Genomic DNA, 13,458 nt, shown 5'->3' with positions numbered 1-13,458 from the left:
GAGTGGCTGAGCAAGTTGTGGTCTATATACACAATGGAATACTACTCAGCTATAAAAAATGGTGACTTCACCGTTTTCAGCCGATCTTGGATGGACCTTGAAAAATTCATATTAAGTGAAATAAGTCAGAAACAGAAGGATGAATATGGGATGATCTCACTCTCAGGCAGAAGTTGAAAAGCAAGATCAGAGAAGAAAACACAAGTAGAACCTGAACTGGAATTGCCATGTTGCACCAAAGTAAAATACTCCGGGGTGGGTGGTTGGGGAGAATACAGATCCAAGAAGGATGACAGAGGACCGAGTGGGGATTGTATTGTTGTATGGAAAACTGGGAAATGTTATGCATGTACAAACTATTGTATTTACTGTTGAATGTAAAACATTAATTCCCCAATAAAGCAATTAAAAAAAAACTTTGGTTACAATTGGAAATGGCTAATAGGGGGAGAGAAATGGAAAACAGAACAATTGTGAAGGTTCAATTCATCTTGAAGATTAACACACTGTGGCTTGAAATTCCTCTAAAGTGTTCCTGCTATGAGATTAGGAAGTCTCAGAGTCTGACTATAAATACCACCCTGACATCCCCCTCATAGGGAAACTTCAGCTGCTATGCATATTTCAAACTTCCAAAAACGTGACTGCAAAGAAAATCACTATTTTTATTATTACTGAGCAGTGAAAATAGGCAGCTAGTTTGCTTACCATCCCTCACCCCAAAATACATAATTGAATTCACTTCCTTCCCAAATGGCAACAGGTATCTCTTTTCTATTTTCTAATGACAAATAAGATACAGACAGTAATAATAAGAATCAGAACTAACAAATATTAAATATTAAAGAGAACTCACTCTCATTTCTTGAATCTTATTACAGTGCCTCGAAAGGGCTTCATAGAGAAATGGTAGATCTTAGCGTTTTGGGGAGGGGAAGGTGGAGAATCCAGGGAGCAGGAAAGAAAAGGAGAAATGGTCAATTAATCCCAGATAGGTTGTTCCTGACTGAGAAAGGCACACAGAAATTCCAGGGAGCTGATATACTTTTCCTGTTTCTAGCAAAGACTTAAAATATTAACAGTATTAACAAGGGACTGGGGAAGAATCTGACTGGGAGCTATAAGACAGCTCCTGCTGCAGCACCTTTGGGTGGGTAAAGGAGGGATCCAGAATTCAGTTTAGCACAGGCTTCTCTGAACAAAGGACTGACTTGAATTTAAGTTACTGTGCATCTCTGATTCCTCTTTCAAGACCTATTTGTTAACACAAAGACAGGCAGGAACACTTGAGCAAACTAGACAAAGGAGGACACTGTAGGGTATCTGAAGGGATTTGAATGAACAAAGGATTTGAGTAGGTAAACACCAAAGTGGGATTGGGAGTTCACTGCCTACACTCCCCTTCTTGCCTCTGTTTGGGTTTATCGGGTGGTTAAAAAAAATGGCGAGCCTGGTGGAGGGACAAGGGAGGAAATGGTGATCAGGTTTGGATACCAGCTCTGTGTTGCATTGGAAGAAGGCTGCTCACACATCCAAAGGAAAAAAGAGCAAGTTGCTGTGCAGGTGGAAGCTACCTACAAAGCAAAAGAAAGGGAAAATGGGGTTAGTCGACCCCTCAGCTGGTTCCACCCAGCAGGGATATCACCTACATGTAGCCACGCCCTTTATCCATTTTGATTCAGAAAATGGTGGGTAAAGGGGAATGCTCGGGAGATGGGAGGGAACTCTGCGTTGATGCCGGCTTCCTATTGTGGAGGATGCCTGCGTATCTAGAGAAGGATGGAAAAAGAGGAGCAAGCATCACTCTGGGTTCCTAGGAATGGTTGGCGCCCATAGTTCCCAGAGGTGGGGGCTAACGGACACAGATGGAAGTGTGCCTTTGTGTTCTTAAAAGGTGTACTATGCCCCCATCCCCACCTGCAGGGGAGTCGCTTCACAGGCAGTGAAGCAGGTCTGCAGGTGTCTTTCTCTACCCCTCTCTGTCTTCCCCTCCTCTCTCCATTTCTCTCTGTCCTATCTAACAACAACATCAATAACAACAATAACTACAACAATAAAACAACAAAGGCAACAAAAGGGAATAAATAAATAAATGTTAAAAAAGGAGTACTATGAATTTTTTTCCTATTTCTTCTCTGTAGAGAATAGAAGATCTTTTTTTCACAAGGATTTTTAAAAAAACTTGTATGTTATTTTCTTTTGTTAAGGAACATTCATTGAATTATAATATAATCATTATTTTAGTTCTTGGAAGCCGGAATGAGTAAGCACAAATTTATGTGAAGCTTTATGATTTACATTAATATAGCATGCACACTTGGCATTTCACTCTGTGATGTGGCTTTTGACTGCCTTTTTAATTTGATATGATTTTTATTAGTGGATTAATAATGGTTTATTATTGTTATAATTTATTATTACAGGAATATGATTCCACACCCATCACCAAAGTACTCTACCCCCTACCACATCACCATAGTTATCACAAAGTCTTAGTGACAGTTTTATAAGACAACTCTTGACATACCACCACTAGATAAAACAACAGAAGGCTAATGATATCTCTGCATGGTGGAGTTGTAGATCTTGATTTTATTTTTCTTCAACACCTTAAAGACATGATGGAGAAAATCTTATGCATGCACAGGCAAAGCACATGATTCACAGGTGAAAGTAGAGATATTCTACTGGGAAGCTATAAGCCTATCAGCTAGTAGTGAAGCTGAGGTCCTAGTATGATGTGCTGCAGGACTGAAAGGCAAGGCAATTAGCAGTCCACGACTTCCTCTTGCCCTCGTGCAACAGAATCCACTCACCTCCTTATAAATGCTTTTATTTGCACTTTTTGCTTATCTTATTTGTTCAAATAGGGTGTCTATTACTTGGAAAATAAATACTAAATACTATTATAAGCTGACATTTAAAATTTTCATTTTTCCTTGGTGATAATAGATTGCAGCACTGGAGTCTCCTGAATGCACAATTTTAACCTTTCCTGGGCTGATATTTGAACCTTTTATTTCAGATATAGCTAGACAGATAGATGTTATAGTACCAGAGCTTCCCCTGGTGCTATGGAGTAAACCAGGCTATGCATTTGGTAAGACAGGTGTGCTAATAGGGAAAGCTATGTTCCAGTTTCAAAGTACAGCAATTCTAAAAAGAATAAAATTCAGAAGGATGTATTAATTAGTTACCAAGATAACTGAGTAGTTCTTTTCCATCATCCTTAATCTATAATTCTGCTTAAAAGTCCTTCACTCAGAGTGCCGAGCTGGTGTACTGGCTCTGCCCTTGGACTCTGAGGCAGACAGAGCTTCAGGTTCAAAGCCTATCCTCACCAGAAGCCACTGGTTCACTGCTGTGGGGAAAAAAAAAAACCCTTCACTCTACCTACTAAGATCCCTTAAAACTACAGTATAAGAAATATCATGGGCTAGAAAACGGAGCCAATGGGAGTCGGGCGGTAGCACAGCGGATTAAGCACTTGTGGCAGGAAGCACAAGGACTGGCCTTAAGGATCTCGGTTCAAGCCCCTGGCTCCCCACCTGTAGGGGAGTCGCTTCACAGGCGGTGAAGCAGGTCTGCAGGTGTCTGTCTTTCTCTCCTCCTCTCTGTCTTCCCCTCCTCTCTCCATTTCTCTCTGTCCTATCCAACAATGATGACATCAATAACAACAATAATAATACAAGGGCAACAAAAGGATATATATATATATGAAATGGAGCCAAGGTGATGTTGGGAGCCAATAGAAGTGGCTGCATTGTAGTGTTGAGATGTTTCCAATCCCAGTTATTGGGACAGAAACATGTATGGGAATAGTCTCCATGTTCCAGAAGTAGGTGTTGCGGGGGAGTACCTGGTAGTACTGAAGGGCCTATCAAAGAAAACTGTTTGGGAGTTCCAACAGAGAAACTCCGTGTAATGGACAGTTGGGAATACCTAGAGCTGAAAGGGGAAAAACAATATAATGCTTTGCTAATGACAGGTAGATCATAGTAGGGAAGCCTTAGATGAGTCGGCTAAAACATCCACTCAAAGAGATGCTAGCTGAGGGATAGATATCATAATGATTGTGCAAAGAGACTCTCATGACTAAGGCTCCAATGTCCCAGTTCAAACCCCCCCACACCACCACACATGAGTCAGAGCTGACCAATGTAAGGATCCTGGTTCGAGCCCCCGGCTCCCCACCTGCAGGGGAGTTGCTTCACAGGCAGTGAAGCAGGTCTGCAGGTGTCTTTCTTCCCCTCTCTGGCTTCCCCTCCTTTCTCCATTTCTGTCTGTCCTATCTAACAATGACATCAACAATAATAACTACAACAACAATAGAAAACAAGGGCAACAAAAAGGGAAAGTAAATATAAAAACAAACCAAAAAACTAGATGAGAAAGGACATTTTAAACATGAAACTCAGTTCATACGGTCTTTTATTATTTGTAGTTGGTTATTCCAATTAATCAATTAAGGCTCAGTGCATGATTTAAAGTGGCTGTAGGTGGCCCGGAGGACACAATCTTGGCCACTCTTGCAGGAGAGCCCAAGTTTGATTACTGGCATTGCATATGCCAAAGGGATGTACTGATTCACTCTCCCCCCTTTTTCATAAATAAATAATCTTTCAAAAAATTAAATGGTTGATTCTATAGAATGAGTAGCAAAGTCACAAGGACTGGAAAAATAAAAATTTTAAAGATATAGTGTAAACTAGTGGTAAAGTTGTATTTTGTTTATTTATTTAAAAAAGGAGACATTAACAAAACCATAGGGTAGGAGGGGTACAACTCCACACAATTTCCACCACCAGATCTCTATATCCTATCCTCTCCCCTGATAGCTTCCCCATTCTTTATCCCTCTGGGAGAATGGACCCAAGGTCACTATGGGTTGCAGAAAGTGGAAGGTCTGGCTTCTGTAATTGCTTCCCCGCTGAACATGGGCATTGACTGGTCAATCCATACTCCCAGTCTGCCTCTCTCTTTCCCTAGTAGGGTGGGTCTCTGAGGAAGCAGAGCTCCAGGACATATTGGTGGGGTCGTCTGTCCAAGGAAATCTGGTCGGCGTATACTCCTATTAAATTGTAGTCATATAAATCACTATTTAATTAATATGAGAGGGAAAAAAGTTGTGTTTTTTATTAAACCTCACCAATAGTTCTGATTTTGTGGCATTTTGTGCAGTGGGTGAGTACTAACGTTTTTGCATTAATATTGCTGTACTAGCTTTCTTATGCTGGTGTGTATACATCCAACCCTTTATCTTGAACATTTAAAAATGATTTATTTATATCATGTGAGAGAGAGTCTAGAGCTAATGGTGCTGGGGAGTGAACCTGTGGCCTTATACATGCAAGTCCTATACTCTTCCCACTGATTCAGTTTCCCCAACAACCATTTTTAACTTTTCTTTTTACATTTATATATTTATGTATGTATGTATGTATGTATGTATGTATGTATGTATTTATTTATTTATTTATTTATTTTGCCTCTAGTGTTATCATTGGGGCTCGGTGCTGGCACTAAGAATCTACTGCTCCTGGTGGCCATTTTTTTCTTGTTTTTATTGGGTAGGACAGAGAGAAATTGAGAGAGGAGGGGGAGAAAGACAGGGAGAGAGAAAGAGACAGCTACAGATCTGCGTTGCCTCTTGGTAAGTGTCCCCCTGCAGGTGGAGAGCTGGGTATGCTAACCCAGATCCTTGCATGGGTCCTTGTGCTTAGTACTATGTAAGCTTAATCAGGTGTGCCTCTAACCAGCCCACCCATTTTGAACTTTTCTAGATAATTTTGATAATGCTTCTGAGAAGGAGCATTAAGTTAGATTATTTCCCTTAAAAAGAATCCAACCTGAGATTTTTCTCTTTTTTAGATTTATTTACTGAGAGGGAGCATGACTGTTACATATGTAGTGTAAAGGGATACTATGCTCATGGATTGGAAGAATTAACATAGTCAGAATGGCCATCCTATCTAGAGCCATATACAGATTTAACACAATAGCCATCAAGGTTAAACATAATAGAACAAAAATTTATATGAAACTAGAAAACACCTATGATTGTCAAAGCAATCTCGAGAAAAAAGAGCAAGACTGGAGGTATCATACTTCTCAACCCTAAATTATACTACAGGCTTATTGTAATCAAAACTGGTACTAGAGCAAAAATAGACTTACAGGCCAGTGAAATAGACCTGGCAGCATAAAAATTAAGCCCTCACACAGGGAAAATGAATTTTTGACAGGGGGCCCCAAAACATTAAATGGAGAAAAGAGAGTCTTCAACAAATATGTTTATGATGGGAAAATTGTATTGAAATGTGCAAAAAATTGAAACTGAACCATCACATGTCATCATCATGCACAAAAGTAAACTCTAAATGGATCAAAGACATCGACATTAAAACAGAAATGAGGAAGTCATAGACAAAGACACTAGCAGAGTACTTCACATTTGATGATTAGAAAAATGTCTTCAGAGACCTGAGTCCAATAGCAAGGTAAACAGAGGCAAAAATAAACCAGTGGAACTACATTAAACTGAAAAGCTTCTGTACAGCCAAGGATTCATTAGCAAAACAGAAAGGTACCTTACAGAATGGGAGAAGATCTTTATGTGACATAATCAGATAAAGGGCTAGTAACCAAAATATATAAAAAGCTCATAAAACTCAGCAGCAGCAGCAACTAAAATCAACCCCATTAAAAATGAGGTGAGCCTGTTATTTTATAATCTTATAAATCACTAAGTGATTTTTAAAAAGTAAATGTTAAACAGCACTTGACTATAAGTGACATGAAAGTTTTAAGAGTCTATGAAAGTTTGGGAAAGAATGCCCTAGGAAAGGAGCTGGGCAGCGGTGTACTGGTTAAGTGCACATGTTACCATGCAAAAGAACCCAATTTCAAACCCCCCACCCCAGTTACTATATGCAAGAGGAAAGCATCACCAGTGATGAAACATTCCTGCAGGTCTGCAGGTGTCTCTCTTTCTCTCTCCCTCTCTCTTCCTCCTCCCTCTCAATTTATCTCTATCCTACCAAATTAAAGTTAAAATAAAAAAATTAATGCCCTAGACTGAGACAATAACAGTGAGACTGCTTCTGTCAGGCAAATGATTTAAGAAAGATGCTACGCAAAGTCCAGATATGGGGGGCTAGGCAGTGGTGCACCAGATTAAGTGCACATATTGCCATGCACAAAGACCCAGGTTCAAAGCCCTGGTCCCTACTTGCAGGGGGAAAGTCTCACACGAGGTGAAACAGTGATGCAGGTATCTCTCTCCCTTCCTAACCCCTTTACCCTCTCAATTTCTCTCTGTCCTATCAAATTAGTTAATTTTTAACAATAGTTCAGATACAGGGCTGGTGAGATAGCATAGTAGTTATGTAAAAAACTTCAATGCCTAAGGCACCAAAGATCATAGGAAGGTCATTCTGCTCTGCTACTCAAGGAAGACTGGTCTTGAAATGAGTGCAGCCTACAATGTTCCTAGCTGTGACTATGAACTGTGATCTCAGTCTGACAGGGACTGAGAAGTTACACAGGCTCATGTGCTAAATATGAATATATATGGGCCCTAGGTCAGTTTGATGGGGTGAACAGTTAATTGTATTTATATATTTTCTTCAAGCGTGGTAGCTACCCTATGCCCTAATCCAGCTTTGTAGCCCTATTCTTAACTTTGACACCATTTTCCAAGACAATATTTAGGTGCACCTCCAAGTTAGCTATCAAACTCAAGTAAAAACTATGAAAGTTATGGGCTTCATGGAATATACCCCAAATAGACTTCTTATCTTCTTTACACTCTAAGGCAAGGAGGGGGTTAAGGAACCCTTTTATATTGCTGGTATGAATATAAATTGACTCAGCCTTGTGGAAAAAAGTCTGAAGTTTCCTTAGTACAGTAGAAATTAACCTACTGTATGACTCAACAATTTATCTCCTAGGGATTTATCCAAAGGAAACAAAAAACACCAATTAGAAGAGATTTATATAAACTTATGTTCAAGCATCACAGTTCATAATAGCCTAAACTTGGAAGCAAACTAGGTGTCCAAAAACAGATAAATGACAAAGATTATTATATATATATATATATATATTACTCAGCTGTTAAAAATGATAAAGTGATCTCCTTTGGATGGAACTTGAAGGCATTATGTTAAGTGACATATCTTAAAAAGAGAACAAATATCTCACTTATAGTGGGAATTCAAAAACAAAGGCAGAAAGGGAAAATATAAAGCAAAACTTTGACCTTGTGGACTGTATTGCACCAAAAGATTCTGGGGAATGAGAGGAAAGAAGGGATGGAGAGGTGTTGCTGAGGACTTATTCTGATGCAGTCTCCGCCCCCAGGTTTTTCACGTGCAAAAACCCTTGAATTTCAGGACAACTGCTGGCATTCAGAAAATTCTGCAAAAGCTGGGTCTGGCTGCCATTGGCCTGCTGGCACCAAGTCACCATCTGTTCTGGGAAGAAATTCATTGGATTTTTGAAAAACTCGTATTTTGCGTAATTCTTCCGGAACAAGAATTTACTCTCGCTCGCCATAGTGCTGTCCACCTGTGCCACCAGCTCATGGTCCTCCAAGCATCGTTCCAGTCCCAGGTGTGGATGGTGCTCCACCAGTGTCCAGCTGTTGTCATCCACACAGTGGCTCCTGTACACCAGCAGCTGGCAAAGGTCCCGGGCTGTCATGTCTGCCAGGATCTCCACCACTTTGCTCGTCCAGTCTTCACTGAAGACTTTGGAGAGGGTCCTGACGGCTGGTGTGGGATGATGGAAAAGGATCTAAGTAGGGGGAGAGTGTTCTGCAGGCATACTACAAGAAGCTAAGAAATTGTACCTATGTGTTAATAACTGTGCTGTAAACCATTAACCCCTAATTAAACTATAAAAATGAGTTCTATTTGTTTTGCATAACTAGAATTGGTCAATATTATTGTCCATATTATGTATTTAAACATTTTGATATCTGTGTAGAGGAATCTACCTATAGTATTAGTTCAAAGTTCTCTAGTGAATAAAGATGAGTATGCTTTATAATCAGGGCTTTTTCACGTTTTCTATGTGTTCATTTATTTATTTTATTAATTTTTAAAGTATTTTATTTATTTATTTATTTATTTTAACCAGAGCACTGTCCAATTCTGGTTTATGGTGGTGTGGGGGGTTGAACCTGGGACTCTGGAGCCTCAGGCATGAGAATCTGTTTGCATAACCATTATGCTATCTACCCTCTGCTATTTACTTTATTTTTGAAGAGATGCAGAGCGACAAAGACAGAAACACCAGAGCACTGCTCAGCTCTGGCTTACAGTGGTGCGGGGGATTGAACCTGGGACTTCAGAGCCTCAGGCATGAGTCTCTTTGCATAACCATTATGCTATCTACCCCCCATGTGTTCATTTATTAACTGCTGTTCAAACACTTCACTCCATTTTTAACTGGGGTTGCTGCTAGCTAGGACAGAGAGAAATGGACAGAGGAGGGGAAGACAGAGAGGGGAAGAGAAAGATAGACACCTGCAGATCTGCTTCACCACTTGTGAAGTGACTTCCCTGCAGGTGGGGAGTTGGGGGCTCAAACTGGGATCCTTAGGACTGTTCTTGCACTTTGCGCCACCTGCGCTTAATCCTAACCCGCTGCGCTACCGCCCAACTCCCTCAATTCTTAATGGTATCTTTAAAGATCATTAAAAGTCTTGGAATCAGGTTGAGAATCACAGATTTTAGGAATAGGCTCTTCATCCTTTTCAGAGGGATAGGGTTCAAACCTGGGTACTTGTGGTACTGAGCACACTTTTCCATGTGCACCACCTGCTGGCTCTCCTATTCAATCTTTAAATAACAAAGGAAACAAAATCCTAATCTTGGAAAGTGTTTTTGAATGTCATGAATTGTCCTCTATCCTTTGAATGAATGACTTCTCTGAGAAGTCATCTAGCTGGTCAGGTCTTTGGTTCCAAAGAGACAGAAACTCTTAAGAATATATGGTTAGGGAGTCGTGCAGTAGCACAGCAGATTAAGTGCATGGGGCAGATTAAGTGCATGTGGCGTGAAGCGCAAGGACCGGTGTAAGGATCCTGGTTCCCCACCTGCAGGGGAGTTGCTTCACAAATGGTGAAGCAGGCCTACAGGTGTCTTTCTCTCCCCCCCTGTCTTCCCCTCCTCTCTCCATTTCTCTCCGTCCTATCCAACAATGACGACATCAGTAACAACAACAATAATAACTACAACAGTAAAACAACAAGGACAACAAAAAGGAATAAATATTTTTAAAAAAAGAATATATGGTTAAGCATTCCTGTGAGAATGTTATACATCGGAAAGAACAGTAATAGCATTATGTTGGAGAAGTTGCCAGAGTAAAGGAACCCTTCTGCACTACGGGTGGGAATATAAATTGGTCCACCTACTGTGCAAAGCAGTCTGGAAAACTCTCAGAAGGCTAGAAATGATTCTTCTTTTGGAGATATATTGTAAGGAATCAAACACACCCATCCAAAAAGATCTTTGTATGCCTATGGTCATGGTAGCATATTCTGTAAGCCAAAACCTGGAAGCAATCTAGGTGCCCAACAACAGATGAGGTGGTAAGATATTAGCAGAGTAGTACTCAGGTATTTAGAGTGTTGTAGTCACCTTCTGAGACAGCAAGAGAAGGGTGAATATGGGATGGTCTCACTCATGGACAGAAGTTGAGAAATAAGAACAGAAAGAGGAAGCATAAAGTAAAATGTGGACTGGATTTCACTTATCAGCACTGCTTCACCACTCTGAAGCTTTGCTTCTATATTGGGGGCTGGTGGCTTGAATTCTGATTCTTGTGCATTGTAACGTGCATTTTATTAGGTGTGCCACTACTGGGCCCATAGGCCCATGTGTTTTTAAATGGAGTGTCAGGAAATGAACTCAGAGCCTTGTGTATGGTTTATACTGCTGAGCAGCTTCCTCAGCTCAATTTTTTCATTACTTCTTTGAGAGAGTTGGGGGAGGGGAGAGACACTGAAGTATTGCTCCTCCACGCATGGAGCTCTGACAGTCTGTTCCTAGTGTTCTCATGTGATGTCAGGGATCAAATCCAGAGCCTCATGCAAGGGTAGCATGCACTCTACCTGATGAACTGCCTTTTCACATCCTTCTTTGCCCTTTGGCTTTGAATTTGACCAAAGGGAGAATAATTAACAGGAGATAAAGGGAAGATGTGCCATTCCTCCTTATGAGGGGTTGAGGCAGGTCTGTGAGCTGCTTCCTCAAGATCTCAACTAGCAAGTGACTACACACAGCTGCCTACCATCCCACTAATCACTTCCTCCCCATCCTGACTCCCCTCACCCACAAGCCCCACCCCCACTTCCCAGATCCTATCCTACCATTCCCCAACTCCCTCCCCTCACCTGGCTCCTACTCTTTTGTTCCTTGAATTTAACACTGTTATCTCCAAATTCATATGCCCATGTACCCAGTACCTCAGAATGTGACTGTATTTGGAGACTTTTTTTGAGCCAGGGCTCACACAGGGTAGTTTCACGGCTCTGGGTTTTTAATTTTTAGGTAGACTGATATTAGAGACCCCAGTAAATTTCCTCCAGCCTCTAGAGATAGTCTTTACAGAGGTAATGAAATTCAAATGATGTTTTTGGTTGGGTCCTAGTCCAATTTTCTGAGTGGAGGGTAAACAGCATAATGGTAAGCAGAGATTCTCATGCCTGAGGCTCCAAAGTTCCATATTCAATCTCCTGCACCATCATCAGTCAGAGCTGAGCAGTGCTCTGGTAAAATAAATAAGTAAATCACCAATACAATAGGCATCCTTATAAAAAGACTAGGACACAAATAGGACAGATGATCTAAAGTAACAGTAAAGAGTGGCGGCATCTACCAAGCTAAGAGAGGCTGCCAAAGAAACTAACCTGCTTGTTGACATCTGGATCTCAGACCTTCGGAATTGTGAGAAAATGAAGTTCCATCATTTTAGTCACCCAGCCTGTAGTACTTTGTTGTGGCAGCCCTAACAAACCAATGCATACCATAACTCTCTTCTACTACTGACAACTTGTGAAAACAATCATTTAATTTTATTCACTTATTATTGGATAGAGACAGAAATTCAGAGGGGAGGAGGAAACTGGGAGAGAGATACCTGCAGACCTGCTTCATCACTCATTAAAGGTATCCCCCTGTAGTTGGGGACCAGGTGCTTGAAACTGTGGCCTTGTGTACTTAACCAGGTATGCTTCTACCTGGCCCCAAAGGAAAAAAAAAAAACCTTTATTAACACTACTCTAACCATCTATTTGGCACCCTATTTATTTCCAGTTAGGACCCTAGCTGATCCAGTGTGATTATGTGATTCTTATTTTATATTTGTTTTCTAAATAAATGAAAACAGTCACAAAATAAAACTTGGTTTCATTAGGGGATTTCCATGTAAGAGGATTTCCTGCAGCCTGCAAGAAGATGCCCCACTTTGGAGGTGCTACAAGTCCCTGCTCTTTCCATACCCACCTCTCTGCAGGGAACAAGGAAGGCATAAATGATAGCACTCACTGTAAGGCCATGTGACCAGTCCTCTTTATAGGTTGACAGATTTGAGATGCTGCTTTGGACCAGAAGGGTTTATTATGCTTTCTGCTATGTGTTTCAGGTGACATCTTTTTTTTTTAATACTTATTTATTTATTCCCTTTTGTTGCCCTTGTTTTATTGTTGTAGTTATTATTGTTGTTGTCGTTGTTGAATAGGACAGAGAAATGGAGAGAGGAGGGGAAGACAGAGAGGAGGAGAGAAAGATAGACACCTGCAAACCTGCTTCACCGCCTGTGAAGCGACTCCCCTGCAGGTGGGGAGCCGGGGTTCGAACCGGGATCCTTATGCCGATCCTTGTGCTTTACGCCACCTGCGCTTAACCCGCTGCGCTACAGCCCGACTCCCTCAGGTGACATCTTGTGCAAAGAAGTTTAGAATTCAGGAATTTAGAGTTTTCACAGAGGCCCTGATTCTTTAGTCTTCCACAAGCCTTCCTAACTGCTGTCAAACACCGGAAAGATATAACATACACTGTGTGCCTTTCTGGGCTGTTTACTTGAAGATCCTATTTATTTTCTTTATTAGGAGGTTAATACAGTTGTTGGAACATAGCTTTAGTTTCCCATCTCACCATGCCAAGTGTCTGAAAAACACTCTTAATCCCAGTTCAGGTGCTTTTTCATCATCATGTACTAGGACCTGAAAGCTCCTTCTTCCACCACCCCTCTTCCCTGTCATTTGCTTTGGTGCAATCCAGCAAACCAGTTCAAGTTTTACTTTGTGTTTCCCCTTCCTGTTGTTTCTTAATTTCTGTCCTTGAGTGACATCACCTAATATTTATTCCTCTTTCTGGTTTATCTCAGTTAACTGATTCCTTTAAGCTCTGTCCATGATAAAGCAATATGCCTTCTCAGGCTTGG

At 40.9% G+C, this 13,458-nt stretch overlaps 1 long non-coding RNA gene across 1 annotated transcript in view; it reads right to left on the bottom strand.

The window, feature by feature from the left end:
* Positions 1-13,458, bottom strand: part of LOC132535862 (uncharacterized) — a 794,128-nt gene that overhangs the window by 52,993 nt on the left and 727,677 nt on the right. The window lies entirely within an intron of this gene.

Source organism: Erinaceus europaeus, chromosome X (assembly GCF_950295315.1).
Source record: "Erinaceus europaeus chromosome X, mEriEur2.1, whole genome shotgun sequence".
Classification (NCBI taxonomy): domain Eukaryota; kingdom Metazoa; phylum Chordata; class Mammalia; order Eulipotyphla; family Erinaceidae; genus Erinaceus; species Erinaceus europaeus.
The sequence above is the reverse complement of the archived record's forward strand: the minus strand, read 5'-3'. Positions and strand labels throughout refer to the sequence as shown.